The 13,543-nt window shown below is 42.1% G+C and overlaps 1 long non-coding RNA gene across 1 annotated transcript in view; it reads left to right on the plus strand.

Moving 5' to 3' along the window:
- Positions 1 to 13,543, plus strand: part of LOC144695904 (uncharacterized) — a 256,729-nt gene that overhangs the window by 179,837 nt on the left and 63,349 nt on the right. Inside the window, exon 2 of the long non-coding RNA XR_013580028.1 lies at positions 3,562 to 3,605. This is a non-coding gene — a long non-coding RNA (uncharacterized LOC144695904). The remainder of the gene's footprint in view (positions 1 to 3,561; positions 3,606 to 13,543) is intronic.

A 13,543-nucleotide genomic window follows, 5' to 3' on the forward strand; every position in this document is an offset into this window, starting at 1 on the left:
AAACTAGTCAACAGCATAATCGACTGAAAATGCGTTGCATTCAACACTTGGAGTAAATAGGGTTAACATGTGTTGAAGTCTCTCCCAATTATGGGGATAATTGTTTCCTGCATGAACACAAGCTAGGATGTATCTGAAGCTGTTTTGCAGGTTATAAAGTGGAAGGAACAAATTAGGATTCTGTTTTTGTTTTAAAGTCCAGTAAAAATGCAGTTATTCTTAGATCACCCATAACTGCCACATCCTGCCGCCTTTACCGTAGGGTCCTGCTAGCCATGAATCAATGAACAGCTTCATTCATATTCAGTCCACTGCACAAACCTAATTGAAATCTGCTAAGCTCTTTGAAGGTGACAAGTTGTGAAGCTACGTATTGCAAAATAGTGTTTTTGTTATCATTGTTGCAACAACATTCTTTAAAAAAGTAGTTGCAATGGAAATATCACAAAAATGGTTTAAAAGGAGAATTTGAAGGTTGCTTCTGACTTTCTTCCGCTTTCTTTTCCAGTTGACATAAGGTAGCAAAACGTGTAGTACCCATGACAATCATTCAAGTATAAATCATGAGATTGACATGAAGTGGCTGCACTGTACTGTTTATGACATGAAATGATTACCTAGAAAAGGAAGTTAGCTAAGCAACCCAGGGATGTTTGCTTTCAGACAGTAGCACCCTTGCTCTAAGGACATCTTTTGTTTTAGTTGTTTCCTTTCTTGCCCCATCACCATTTCCTTAGTCCCTGTAAGACTAACGCTTCGGTCATTCAATCTTTCCTGCCTTCTTTCCTATCAAAGACCTTCCTTTGTCCTTGTCCCATCCACCTCTTGCTCAAAACATATTATAATTCTAACTGAAAGGTCATTGACCTGAAATGTTAACTCTGCTTCTCTCCCCAAAGATGCTGCCAGACCTGCTGACTTTTTCCACCAGGTTCTGTTTTTATTTATTACATAATTGGACACTGTTACAGTGATATGGCATTGAACTACAAAACTTTGTTTGTAAGGTCGCTCCTTAAAACATTTGAAATTCTTGCTGAAGTGTTTTGTTTCTATTTTTTTTCTGTTTCACCACAGCTTTGTGATTCTTTAACTTTGAATGCTTCTTTGATGGCCTGCTGCATTTTTAAAGCACTCAGCCCTTGTGCTTCTAGCAGTCTTTCCAATTCCAGCAGCCAATTGCTCATCCAGATGTTAAGCTCACCCAGATGTTGAGCTCACCAAGATGTTGAGCTCACCAAGGCTACACTTCCTAATCAATAAAACTCCATTTAAAACAAGTGAAAATATGTTATGAATTCTCTTTTTTGCAATAGAATTCATCTTCCAACAGAGCACCAACATTCCCAGGAGGAAAAAACAGTTCGGACCAGAACTCTGATTTGCCAGTTTTTATTGTTTATTTCCTTCTGGGTTTCTGCCGATGCACCAGAGCACTAAAGATAGAAGTTGAATTTTAGCCACTAAATAATGGGCATTCAGCGCTGACATACAGACTGAAACAAGCAAAGTGATTTATGGTACTGACTAACTAGTCAGTATTCGTCAATCCAAAGGCTGGTGACCAATTGAAATAATCACTTCAGAAAGAAGTCTCTGATAGGAACATTAAGAACAGAAAGAGGCCATTCAGTCCCTCTAGCTGATGCATAATTTGTCAATATAATAAAAAATGTTGGTGCAGTGTCAATAATTTCCATTAAATGTCACTAGCATCTAAGTAGTGTTATGAAAATATAATAATTCTCATAATATCATTGTGATTTATTGTAAAGGTAGGTTAATAGTGGGGTTTGGATAGTTTTTGTGCATGTGTGTGTGGGATGTAATTGAATTGGAGACAGCTGGTCTGGAGGCTTTGATGCATCAAAAAAGAAGTTGGGTTTGAAATGCTAAATATGTAAACATGACTGAAGTTTTAGAATGTGAGGTGTAAGGAAAATTTGCACTTTTAGATAAATTAGATTAATTTGAATTTCAAAGAGGTGGTAAGATGTTACACCTAGCCAGAAAAAGCTAAGCCAAACAGTGTTTATTTTTCCCAAAGGTTACTGATAAAATTAGTACTATGAAATATTTATATTATGAGAAAAGTAGAGTTGCAAAAACATGTGGGAAGAATGGAATTTACATTAAAAAGGGAGAAACATGTATAAAAGGAGATGGGGCTATGTGTCAGAAGGGAGAAGGAATCCTACGATCTAGCAAGTGTAAAAGTGCAAGAAGTTGCCGTCTACAGGAACTAAAGCTGAGAAAAGTCACTTTGAATATCGCTGTCCAGCGTATCATGTTTCTTTGCCTGGGTCTGTTTAAATCTGTTTGTTTTTCTATTGTTGCCTTAACGGAGGTGTAACTGGAGCCATATTAATTAGGGGTTTTAGGAGTTGTTATATAGTAATCTGTAGACCTATGTATGTGCTTGAAATCTTTTCTTTTGTTAATAAATGTTTAATTTAGTTTTCTAAAAACCTCTGAATTCATGATAGTCTTATTACTTCTGAATTCAGGGCATGTATCTCAAAATGAAATACAAATTGCAAAACAGTTGTGACCGCATGATAAAGTTTTCCTTGTGGACTTGATCCACCTGTCACACATCATCTGCCACGTCATAACAGTATAATGAAAAGAAACATTTACATTGCACCTTTCACAATCTCAGGATATCCCACAGTAATATTTGCAAAGCATAGATTGGAGCAGAAAGTTGTGAGTGGAAAAAAAAAAATCTCATTACTTAAATCTATCATTTAATTATGAAAATGAGGCTCAAGGTTTCATTTTTCTTCTTTGGATCCCCTCGCTTATCCCAGAAGTGTAACCCTTTGTCTTAATCGCAATGTTGATAATCGAGTTGACCATCCACCCTTATAGAACCCGAAAGATTTTCATCCTGCTGAAATCAGCTCGGAAGCTACAGAGTGTATGTTCCACACTGCCCGGGAGTGAAGACAAAAATCTACCATTGTGTTTAGCTGAGAGAATGGTTGAATATTTTGGGATGATCTGCTTCCAGGCCTCTGTCAATGTTTCTTTATAGCTGGAAGATAAAAGCAAAAAACTGCGGATGCTGGAAATCCAAAACAAAAATAAAAATACCTGGAAAAACTCAGCAGGTCTGACAGCATCTGCGGGGAGGAACTGTTGAAGAGTCATACAGACTTGAAACATTAACTGTGTTCCTCTCCTCAGATGCTGTCAGACCTGCTGAGTTTTTCCAGGTATTTTTATTTTTGTTTCTTTATAGCTGGCTGCCCAAGAGGTTCATGAATGCAGACCTGGATGATGTGCCTCTGATTTTGCGGGATAAGGAAGTAGTACTTGGCCCTGTAGTAGAAGTTCCTTGTATTTTTAACTGTGAGAACAAGAATTCAGCCCATGGGATCATACATACCATTTTTATTTGTTTTAAACGAGTAATGTCAACTTGCTGGGAAATATTTTAAAGTAGCATTGTTTTGCTGGTTAACCATTTTGCTCAGCATGTCTACCATTAATGATAAATTATGGAGTTAGACTTGTGTTTTGAAAGCTAATTCTATTCCTTGTTTTTCCTTTTAGGTTCCCATCCTCCAATATGTGCATCATTTTGTGATGGAGAGCCGGCAAGTGACTTTTTCACCAATCTCAGTCAGTACTAATCTTTATGGGGCACACAAGATTGAATCATCTTGTTAGTATTTTATTCTTTCTCCTATTTTCCTCTTTTATGTCTCCTTTTACCATGCACTCCATTGGGCACAGTTCCCCTATCAAGGTTATAACTTAACTTCTCTACTACTCTGTTCCTTGGGAAATCTTTCACTGAATTCAAATGCTCCAGCTGTAATTGAGAATTTATTTTGGGATAAAGTTAATATTCCTTCAGCAAGACTTAAGGTTAATAGTTTTTTTTTTACTCTACAGTGCAATAAATTTAGTGGAATTGTTGAAACAGTTAATGCTGTGTATATATTGACACCTTTAGAAATGATTTGGATGAATATTTGGCTCAGAGCAAGATAGAGTTATAAGGATGAGTACTGTTAGAAAGATCATTATATGGGATATAATGGTTCCTGAATTGCTGGAACCATGAAAGCTCCATACCATGGAGAATAACCAGCCATGTGTGTTTTTGTGAATTTGGAAGTTTGCCTTGTTCTATGTTAAATTGGTAATAGTTGTATTAATCTGAACAAAACTAATTATTGGTCCACAATCAATACCTGCTTATATCTCAGCTAACCAGCTCTACTGTTTGCAATGCCACAACTTATATTTGCATATTTCCCATAACTTAATAGAATGCTTTACAGTAAAATTATATGTGAAAGAACAAACAAAGTAGCAGTAAAACATTGAGGAAAAGTGCCTATATTCTTGGAGTGCTTTGAAAAGCAGGAACAAAATAGCAAGGCAAGTACAGATGCAAAAGACTTTAGAGAGAGAGAATTTCAAAAGGTAGCACAGCAGGTGGGTAGGGGGGGGTGTAAGTGTCAAAGTTGGGGGATCCTTAAGGGCTGGAATGTGGCCACAAGTAGTGTGAGGTAACCAAAGAGGAATTTGTAAATGATAGGAAGAGTTTTGAATTTTACTACTTTGGGAGCCAAGAAGCAATAGAGATCTCTGAGGATGGAGTGATGAGTGAGTGCCTGGATATGTATTAAGTGACACTTCTTTAAAACAAAATGTATGTTCCTTATGGGATATAAATATGCCACAGTTTTCTGTGTTTGTGGATGCAGAATATATTTTTATTGTTGTATCTGACATCGTCTGAGTTATCAGTTTGGTCAGATTTTTAAAAAAAAACTGTGAGCTGCTTTCTGTGTGCGAGCTACACATACACTGCCACAATTCAAAAGTGGAATTAGAGGATGAATGGGGCAGAATTTACCATTCAACCTCAGAATATTTTCCAAGAAGTATTAGAGCCTTTTTTCTGTAACATGAAGGAGTCCCTTTCAAGGATAATTGACCCATTACAGTCTGCCACTTATTTTGTGGTATAAAATTGTTCTGCCTTAAATATCTACCAATCCAAATGAGTATGGTAGTGCAGCATGAGACTATGGAGTTGATGATGTCATTGCCGAGGTCAGTGATGCTGAAGCACGTCAGGCATTGGTTATTGTATCATTGGTTGTGAAGAATTAAAGCCTGCTTGATACCTGAAGCACCTAGCCCGCTCCAGTGCAACGACAGGCACCAAGTGCGATTGGAGTCTTCACATCAACAGTACGCCAGCTTTCTAAGACTTTTTTTATACTAATGATGGCTGGATTATCTGAGCATTCCTGTTAATGATAGGTGCTAAAGAGAAAGCTGAGCATAAAAATAGCATTTTTTTTTCCCTTTTGGTGACGACGACTGTGTACTGCAAACCCCCCCAAACTACCTCCTATTCCACCGTTAAACCTCAAAAGGTGGTTTATTTTTGAACTCTGTATTCATTCACTCTGAAATATCCTTTCTTCTTTAAGTTCAAACTGTAGCTCAGATTCAACGAGTGCCCAAAATCCTGCTCCAGCTAACAGCGGTTCAAGTCCGAGGAGCAAAATTTCAATATAGTAATCAGCTAGCCTAAGGCATCTGGGCAAGGTTTGCTGATTTGGATATCATTGTGACTTGGGGCAGCAGAAATCACATTATCGGCTTCTGTAAGATGATTGCTGTAGGAAGGATAATATTGAACTTAAGGTCCTGTATCTGTAAAAGGAGACAGCTTTCAGACTGTAGAGCACAGGATCTGCTTCTTAGAATTGTTGCTGAATCATTGAGAGAGAAAACAGTTCCAAAATGGAAATTGTTACAGTTAGATATTCTGTAACTCGCTTGAGATGTTAATGATGGAATGGGACAGGAAGCTGATTTCCAGTTTATAGTTTCCATTTGATGTTCATCCATGAACTGTACCTTTATTCCATAATATCACGTGTGGCAGTCCCAAGGCATTGAAAATGGGGCATACAAACGAAATGTAAGTATATCAGAATGGATATGATACCATGGGCAGGATATTGGGGTCAGCGAGTGGGTGGGGCTGGGGCGGGGCCCGCTCGCCGATGCGTAAAATGATGCGGGATGATGTCGAGCGGAAATCCTGACGTCACCCCGTGTCATTTCATTTTTCAGGTTAGCACAATGGAAAGGTTCAGAGTTAGAATTATGATGGTTATCTATTGCAGCGTTGCCTACTGCACATGTGGCTCATTGAAAATCCAGATGTGACTAATTGCATATTTGATTAGCAAATAAAAATGAATAATCAGCACTATTGTTGGCCGTGTGATCTCAATATTCACTTGCCACAACATTATGCATGTATGCTTTAAGCTTTTTGTGCATTTGTTGGTAAATGGCAAGCGTTTTTAATTGATGTAAATGCTTCCTTGGTTATAATCTAATTTTGTCTATTTATGCTATTACCTGGAGTTAAAATTACCCTTAAAATTCATTACTAGGGGCCTGGCGGAGAGAGAAACTAAACAAATTCACTTAATACATAATAGAATGCAGTGGTTGTTTACATATTTGTTGTACTTTTGGATCATGTGCAAATGATGAATATTTATTCACTTACTACTGAGTGGAAAAGTCGAATTATATCTCTGAATGCAAACTAGGCAGTGAATTTGGTGAGAGTTTCAACTAAACTTTTAAACAAAAGCTATTCATTTCCTACCTCAGAGGGTGCCAAGCTGGGAGACAGGCTGAGAGAAAGACCGGGTGTTTTTCCGTATCTTAAATTGATTGTTTTAAATTGTGAATTTTGAAAGCTTCTCAGGAAAATAGGCCCTGATTACCATTAGCTGTGGTATTTGAACAGTTGCAAAGTGCAAACATTCTAAATAGTGACAGCTGTGAGGCCAAGAGAGGAAATGAAAGAGAAAGGCCGGGATTTTCCGTGCTCAATGGCGCGGGCTTGTTCAGTGGCATGAGCGGACAATATGGCGCGATCGGTGTCAAGACGGCGTGAAACCAGCCTGCGATCGTCCGCTAGGCCTGCCGTTCCCCGCCATCGGACGTCGGGAATCTCATTGCAATATATCAGCATATCATTATAAGGTCATCCTCCCCCACTGGATCACCCACCCAAGTCAGCAGGAAAACATGCCGATGTGTTTCACAACAGCACATAGGCGGCATGCACCTGGCGGGCTGCACTTCGCTCGGGACTTCAAAGTTTGTTTGCCAACCTTGCTTTGATCAGCACTCACGGTCATCAGTGGCAGGCTTCACCGACAGCACCGCATCACTTTTAGGGGGGCTCACGGCAGGTGTCTACCTACTAAATCAGCCACATGTGGGTGGCTTTTCAATGGCTGCAGGGCAAGGTCTTGCTTGGCGAAGGGGGAGAAGTGGCCTCAGGAAAGAGAAGAGGCTGCAGGGCGAGGGCCGTACTGGGGAAGGAGGGTATCCCAGGGTTTGTGTGGGGGCGCATGTTGATCTGTGCAAGCGACCTCAAGATGGTGAGGGCTGAGGAGGCAGTCTCCAGAGAAGATGAGGCCAGATTGACATGTGAAGGTATGTGTGTTGATATAATAATTTCCATAGTGTTATCGGAATTTATTGTAAAGTAGAGTAATAGTGGAGTGCTTGCATGTGTGTGTGTGAGAGATTTAATTGAATTAGAGGCAGCTAGATTCACCAAGGAATTTACCAAGGCTCCTTCAACAGCACCTTCCAAACCCATCACCACTACCATCTAGAAGGACAAGGGCAGCAGATAGATGGGAACACCAACTGGAAGTTCCCCTCTAAGTCACTCACCATCCTGACTTGGAAATATATTTCCGTTCCTTTACTGTCGCTGGGTCAAAATCCTTGAGCTCCCTTCCTAACAGCACTGTGGGTGTACCTACACCACATGGACTGCAGCGGTTCAAGAAGACAGATCACCACCACCTTCTCAAGGGCAATTAGGGATTGGCAATAAATGCTGGCCCAGCCAGCGAAGCCCATATCCTGTGAATGAATAATAAAAGAAAGTGTGAGAAGCCTGCAGCCTGTTTGTACCAAACTGCTGCCTCCAGGGACTGAAGTTAAGAGCACTCACTTTGAATCTGATTGTTCAGGGTATTGTTTACTTTGCCTGGGTCTTTTAAAATCTTTCTGTCTTACTGTTGCCTTAACGGAATTGTAACTGGGAGTTAACTTAATTAGGGGCTTTAGAAGTTATTATAGTAGTAATTTGTAGACATATGTATGTGCTTACAATATTTTATTTTATTAATAAATGTTTAATTTAGTTTTATAAAAACCTCTTAAGACTCGGTAGTCTTATTATTACTGGATTCAAAGCCCGCATCTCGAAACGTACAAATTGAAAATTAGTTGTAACAGTTGTTTCAAGTTTCCCTCTGGGATTTGAACAACTCAGCATTTACCATCTGCTGTGTCATAACAGTGTGAGAATGGGTGGTGATGTCCCTTGAGCTGGCAGTGAGCGAGATGCCAGTGAATGTGTGAAGGGCTTAAGCCTGTGAGTTTAGAGTGATGAGGTGTTTGCCATACCCTGGATGCAGGATTAGATCATTCATCCTCTATCTGCTTTAGATGGCCAACCTTTTCTGTGCAGCTTGGCACTGATCACCGCTGCCATCGCCTACCAAGCCGAAGTGGTAATGTTGCTGCCTCTCCTGTGGCCAGAGCGGGGGTAGAGGACATCACAGCTGGCCTCCACAGCGTCCAAAAGGTGCTTGAGGGCTGCAGTCTTCTTGTCTTTCGGGGCCGTGTCTTCTTTGCTGCAGTCCTGGGCTGGAAGCACTGAGCACAGCTGTACTTTAGATAAGGTGCCCGGCATGATGAAGCGGCGAGGTGATGGCATGTCTGGTGAATCAGAGCCTGCCCGCCATGGAAACGGTGTGTTTCCCAGGAATGTATAAGGATTGCTGTGGATTTGGGATGATTCAGCGTGAACGCCTGCCATCGCAGCTGGCAGGTAAAACATTTTACCCACCCACTACCGCATTTTGTGCAAATCTGGGATGATTCCACCCAAAGATACAAACATAGGTCTTTCAGAATCTCTCAAAACTAGTTGTGCTTTATGCAGGGCATTGCCAATGCTGGCTGGCCCATTTATTTTTCCTTATCCCTGTTTCCTCATAGGAACATAGGAACAGGAGTAGGCCATTCAGCCCCTCGAGCCTGCTCCGCTATCATGGCTGATCTTCCACCTCAATGCCATCTTCCCGCACTATCCCTGTATCCCTTAATGTCAATGGTATCTAGAAATCATCGACCTCTACTTTGAACATACTCAATGTCTGAACCTCCACACCCATCTATGGTAGAGAATTCCAAAGATTTACAACGCTCTGAATGAAGAAATTCCTCCTCATCTCAGTCTTAAATGACCTGCCCCTTATTCTGAGACTGTGTCCCCTGGTTCTAGACCCTCCCAGCCAAGGGAAACATCCTTCCTGCATCTACCATGTTGAGCCCTGTAAGAACTTTGTACACTTCAATGAGATCACCTCTCAAAGTTCTCTGAAGGTGGCTGGACAGGTAGATAAGGCGATTAAGGCATACAGAATTCTTGCCTTTATTCGATGAGGCATAGGATATAAGAGCTGGGAGGATAGAAGACAATAGTTTGGCCACAGCTGGAGAACTGCATGCAGATCTGGTCACCAAACTGTAGGAAAGATGTGATTGCACTTGAAAGGGTACAGAGTAGATTTATGAGGATATTAGCTGAACTGGAGAATTTTATTTATGAGGTAAGATTGGACAGGCTAGAGTTGTTTTCTTTGCATCAGAGGAGGAAGAGTGTAAACCTAATAGAAGTGTATAAAATTAGGACGGGTAAAGATAGAGTGCATAGGAACTCACAGATTGACAGTAAGAGGTAGGAAGTTTGGAGAGGATTCGAAGAGAAATCTTTTTACCTAGACAGTGGTGTGGATCTAGAATACACTGCCTGAAAGGGTGGTAGAGGCAGAAAGCCTCACAATATTTAAAAAAGTACTTGAATATGCACTTCAAGTTCCGTAACCTGTAAGGCTACAGATCAAGAGCTGGAAAGTGGTATTTTATGGGTGAGGCTGGATGGCTATTTGTTGGCCAGTGTGGAATCGATGGGCTGAATGGCCTCCTTCCATGCTATAACTTTAGATGATTCTCTGAAATATACCAAGGTACAAGGGGATTAGACATTGAGCCGACGTAGGGCAGGTGGGTGGGGAAAGGTAAGAAAAGTGACTGGTGATGAACTTGGAGGAGGTGGTGTGTTAAAGAGACTTTTGGAAATGGGGAGAGATGTGACATGGTGAAAGGCCCTTTCATTAATCCACAACAGGTCAGAGTTGTAAGATCAATGGCTGTAGAATATTACATGGGACTGGAGGAGGTTGCAGAGATAGGGTAGAGCAACGCTACTGGAATTTCAAAATAAGGATGAGGATTTGACAATAAGCGTACGGGGGACTGAGAGTCACCATAGTTTAGCAAGGAAAGGTGCAATAGATAAGTGAGACTATTGGAGAGGGGACAAGAGACAAACATCTTCCTGAGTTATGCTCAGGATTTCAACAAAAACAACATAGAAGGCACTGACCCTGCAGGTACAAAGATGTGGATGTGGGTTTTGACTGCATTGGAGGTAAGAGAGATGGATATATGGAAGTAGGTTTGTCTTGAGACTGACTGGCTAATATGAGCCTTGAAGATCAGCTCAGGATCAAATAAGGCACCAAGATTCCACACCATCAGCTTCAGCTCGAGCAGAAGCTGAGGGTGGGCAGTGAGGGAAGGTGCTTGGGTAAACACATGAATCACTTTAGCATTTGCCCGTGATGATTGACCGCAAAACAGGTTCCCAGCTTTGCTCAATTATTTTATAAAAGTGCATCATCCCATTCTGTCATGGGTGCAACAACAACACTGCACCAAATTCTCCCTGTGCAGGTACCTAAATTAAATGCTGAATGTGCTAAGAGGTGTTTGCATATGTAGACTGACAAGTTTGTCATTTCACGATCTGTGTGTGAATACATTATGAGGGGCATTTTTATCTGGAATGCAAATACATCTGATATTACAATTTTCTCGTTGGTCACAGGACAACACAAAATGGGGATTTAAATTTGATTAAAACAAGACACAGAGGTCATGCAACTCTTCAGAAGCTATTTTAATGCAGCATTCGAAGTGACTTTCATCAATTGTAGACTAGAAATACCCTATTATTTATTAGGTGTAATTGACAAGATCACTGCACAGCCACACTCATCCATTAAAAGCGTGAAGCCCTTTCAGCCTGGCAAGTGACCTATGCTTTCCAATATGACCCTTTGGTGGCCTAGCTGCCTTTCACAGTAAGATTAATAAAGAGCACTGCAGCTGAAAGCATTTTAATGATGTTTGTCCAAATGAACTGATGGTTTAGGATTTAAAATGTTTGTTATTTACAAATCCATTGTGTAAAATTTAAATTGTGGGATTAATTGACAAATGGGGAATTTGAAGCACGCATGTATATAATATACACATGTTATGTTCATAAATTAGTTGCTTTATTTTTAAAAATGTATTCGTTCACAAGATGTGGACGTATCTGGTTAGGCCAGCATTTGCTGCCCTTGAGAAGGTGGTAGTGAGCTGCCTTCTTGAACCGCTGCAGTCCATGTGATGTAGGTGCACCCACTGTGCTGTTAGGAAAGGAGATCCAGGATTTGGACCCAGCGACAGTGAAGGAATTATTGGGTCAGATCTTGGTGTAGCAGGACACCTAACTGTGCTTCCCATGAGCTGGAATTTCCCCTGCACCCTTCAACTCAAAACAGTTTTTGACCACAAAGTTGCTGGAGGTGCAAGCTAATAACAGCACTGGAGAGAAATGGGGCATCGGAGCCTGAGTGAACAAAGAAATCAACAGGATATCTTCTTAACAAATAAGATTTAAATGTTGGAAAATAAACAGCAGAAGGTCTGAGAAGGAGGGTGAGTTCGATATCATGTCAGGCGAAGAAGAAAAATACGTGTGGGGAAGAAAGATTGCTTGAAGAGAGAGATAAAAAGAAGACGGAAACCAATACAAATATTAAATTTATATTTTTAATACGTCCCTCAAAAAATCTGAACCTGAACGAACGAGACTGCACAGTTGCAATAAAAGCAAAGAAGGAAAGGTTATTCACCTCAAACGTTAACTTGTTAACTCTGTTTCTCTCTCCACAGATGCTGCCAGACCTGCTGAGAGTTTCCAGCATTTTCTGGTTTATTCCATGACTTTAATAGCACATTTTCAGTTTGAGAGAGATTGACTGGCAGTAATTAACAATTATCAGATCGTTAAAAGTATACTTGTGCTTATAATTACGAGCCCTAATTATCTGTGACGGATTGTATCTACTATGCAAATGCAACAACTTTGCAACATTCAGCACATGTTAATGATGAAGCAGGACAGCAATATGCAGGCCCGTAACTTCCGAGCTCTGCTGGGTCAGATTTGGAGGCACCCCAAAGATGTGCTGGGGAATTCATCTGGGAAGTTCCCAGGTAAAGGTTTGCTCGGCAATTGCCCAGAAGCGCACACTTCCTCTGGACGATTGCGCTGCGCTGGGAACCATCTGAAAATGTAGTTTAAATGGCAAACTTCGGATGGTTCCTCTGGGGGTATACCAATAGTTACTCAGAAAAAGTTAGAAGAATTAAAACTTCTTCTAACTTCTGACTAATTATTGTAAAGACCCACACCAACCCTACGGGACCCCCCAACCCCAAACCTTCAACACCCGCCAGCCCCCAAACTCCGACAGCCCCCCACCCCAACCTCCACCATCCCTGACGTCTGACAGCCCCCAAATCCTGCACCCAGGTCCCCGACCCCCAACCTCTGAACCCCCACCTCCCCGACTGCCGACGCCCCTCACCGCACCCCCAACCTCGGACCGCCGCACGGACCTTTGACCCCCCCGCCTCCACAGACCTTCGACTGACCTTCCCACTGACCTCGGACCCTCCCCACCCCACGGACCTCTGACACCCCCCCACCCTGACATCGGACCCCTCCAGACCTCTGACTCCCACCCACCCACCCACCCAGGATCTCGGACAGCCTCCAAGACCACCCCAGACCTCGGACCACCCCCCACCCCTCCTTCCATCCCACAACCCACCCCCTGGACCACTGACTCCTCCTGGACCTCTGACCAACCTCTGCCCTGTGTCTCGGACCCCCTTCCAGCCCCCGGGACCTCCAACTGGCCATCCACACCGCCACCGCCCCCCCCGCCAGACCTCTGACCGACCCTGCCCCCTAAACCCCACCAGACTTCTGACCCAGCCCCCTCCCACCCCGGACACCCCCACTCCCCCAAATGGTATCCACTTACCTTAGACACTTACCTCCCCTTGGCCTGTCAATTTCCCTAGCCCTTTAAATTTACTTGCTTTACGGCAGCAAGTGCTGTAAAAAAGGGGGCGTGGCCTTCCTGGAGCTGCACTTCACTGGGGCCTGTGAAGAGCCTTTCGATGCAGGCCCCAAGCAGCTCCGGTGAATGGAAGTGGAAACGTAATTTCCAAGACCAGGTATTTATTTCTTCTAATT

This window comes from Cetorhinus maximus, chromosome 21 (genome assembly GCF_964194155.1).
Source record: "Cetorhinus maximus chromosome 21, sCetMax3.hap1.1, whole genome shotgun sequence".
NCBI lineage: Eukaryota > Metazoa > Chordata > Chondrichthyes > Lamniformes > Cetorhinidae > Cetorhinus > Cetorhinus maximus.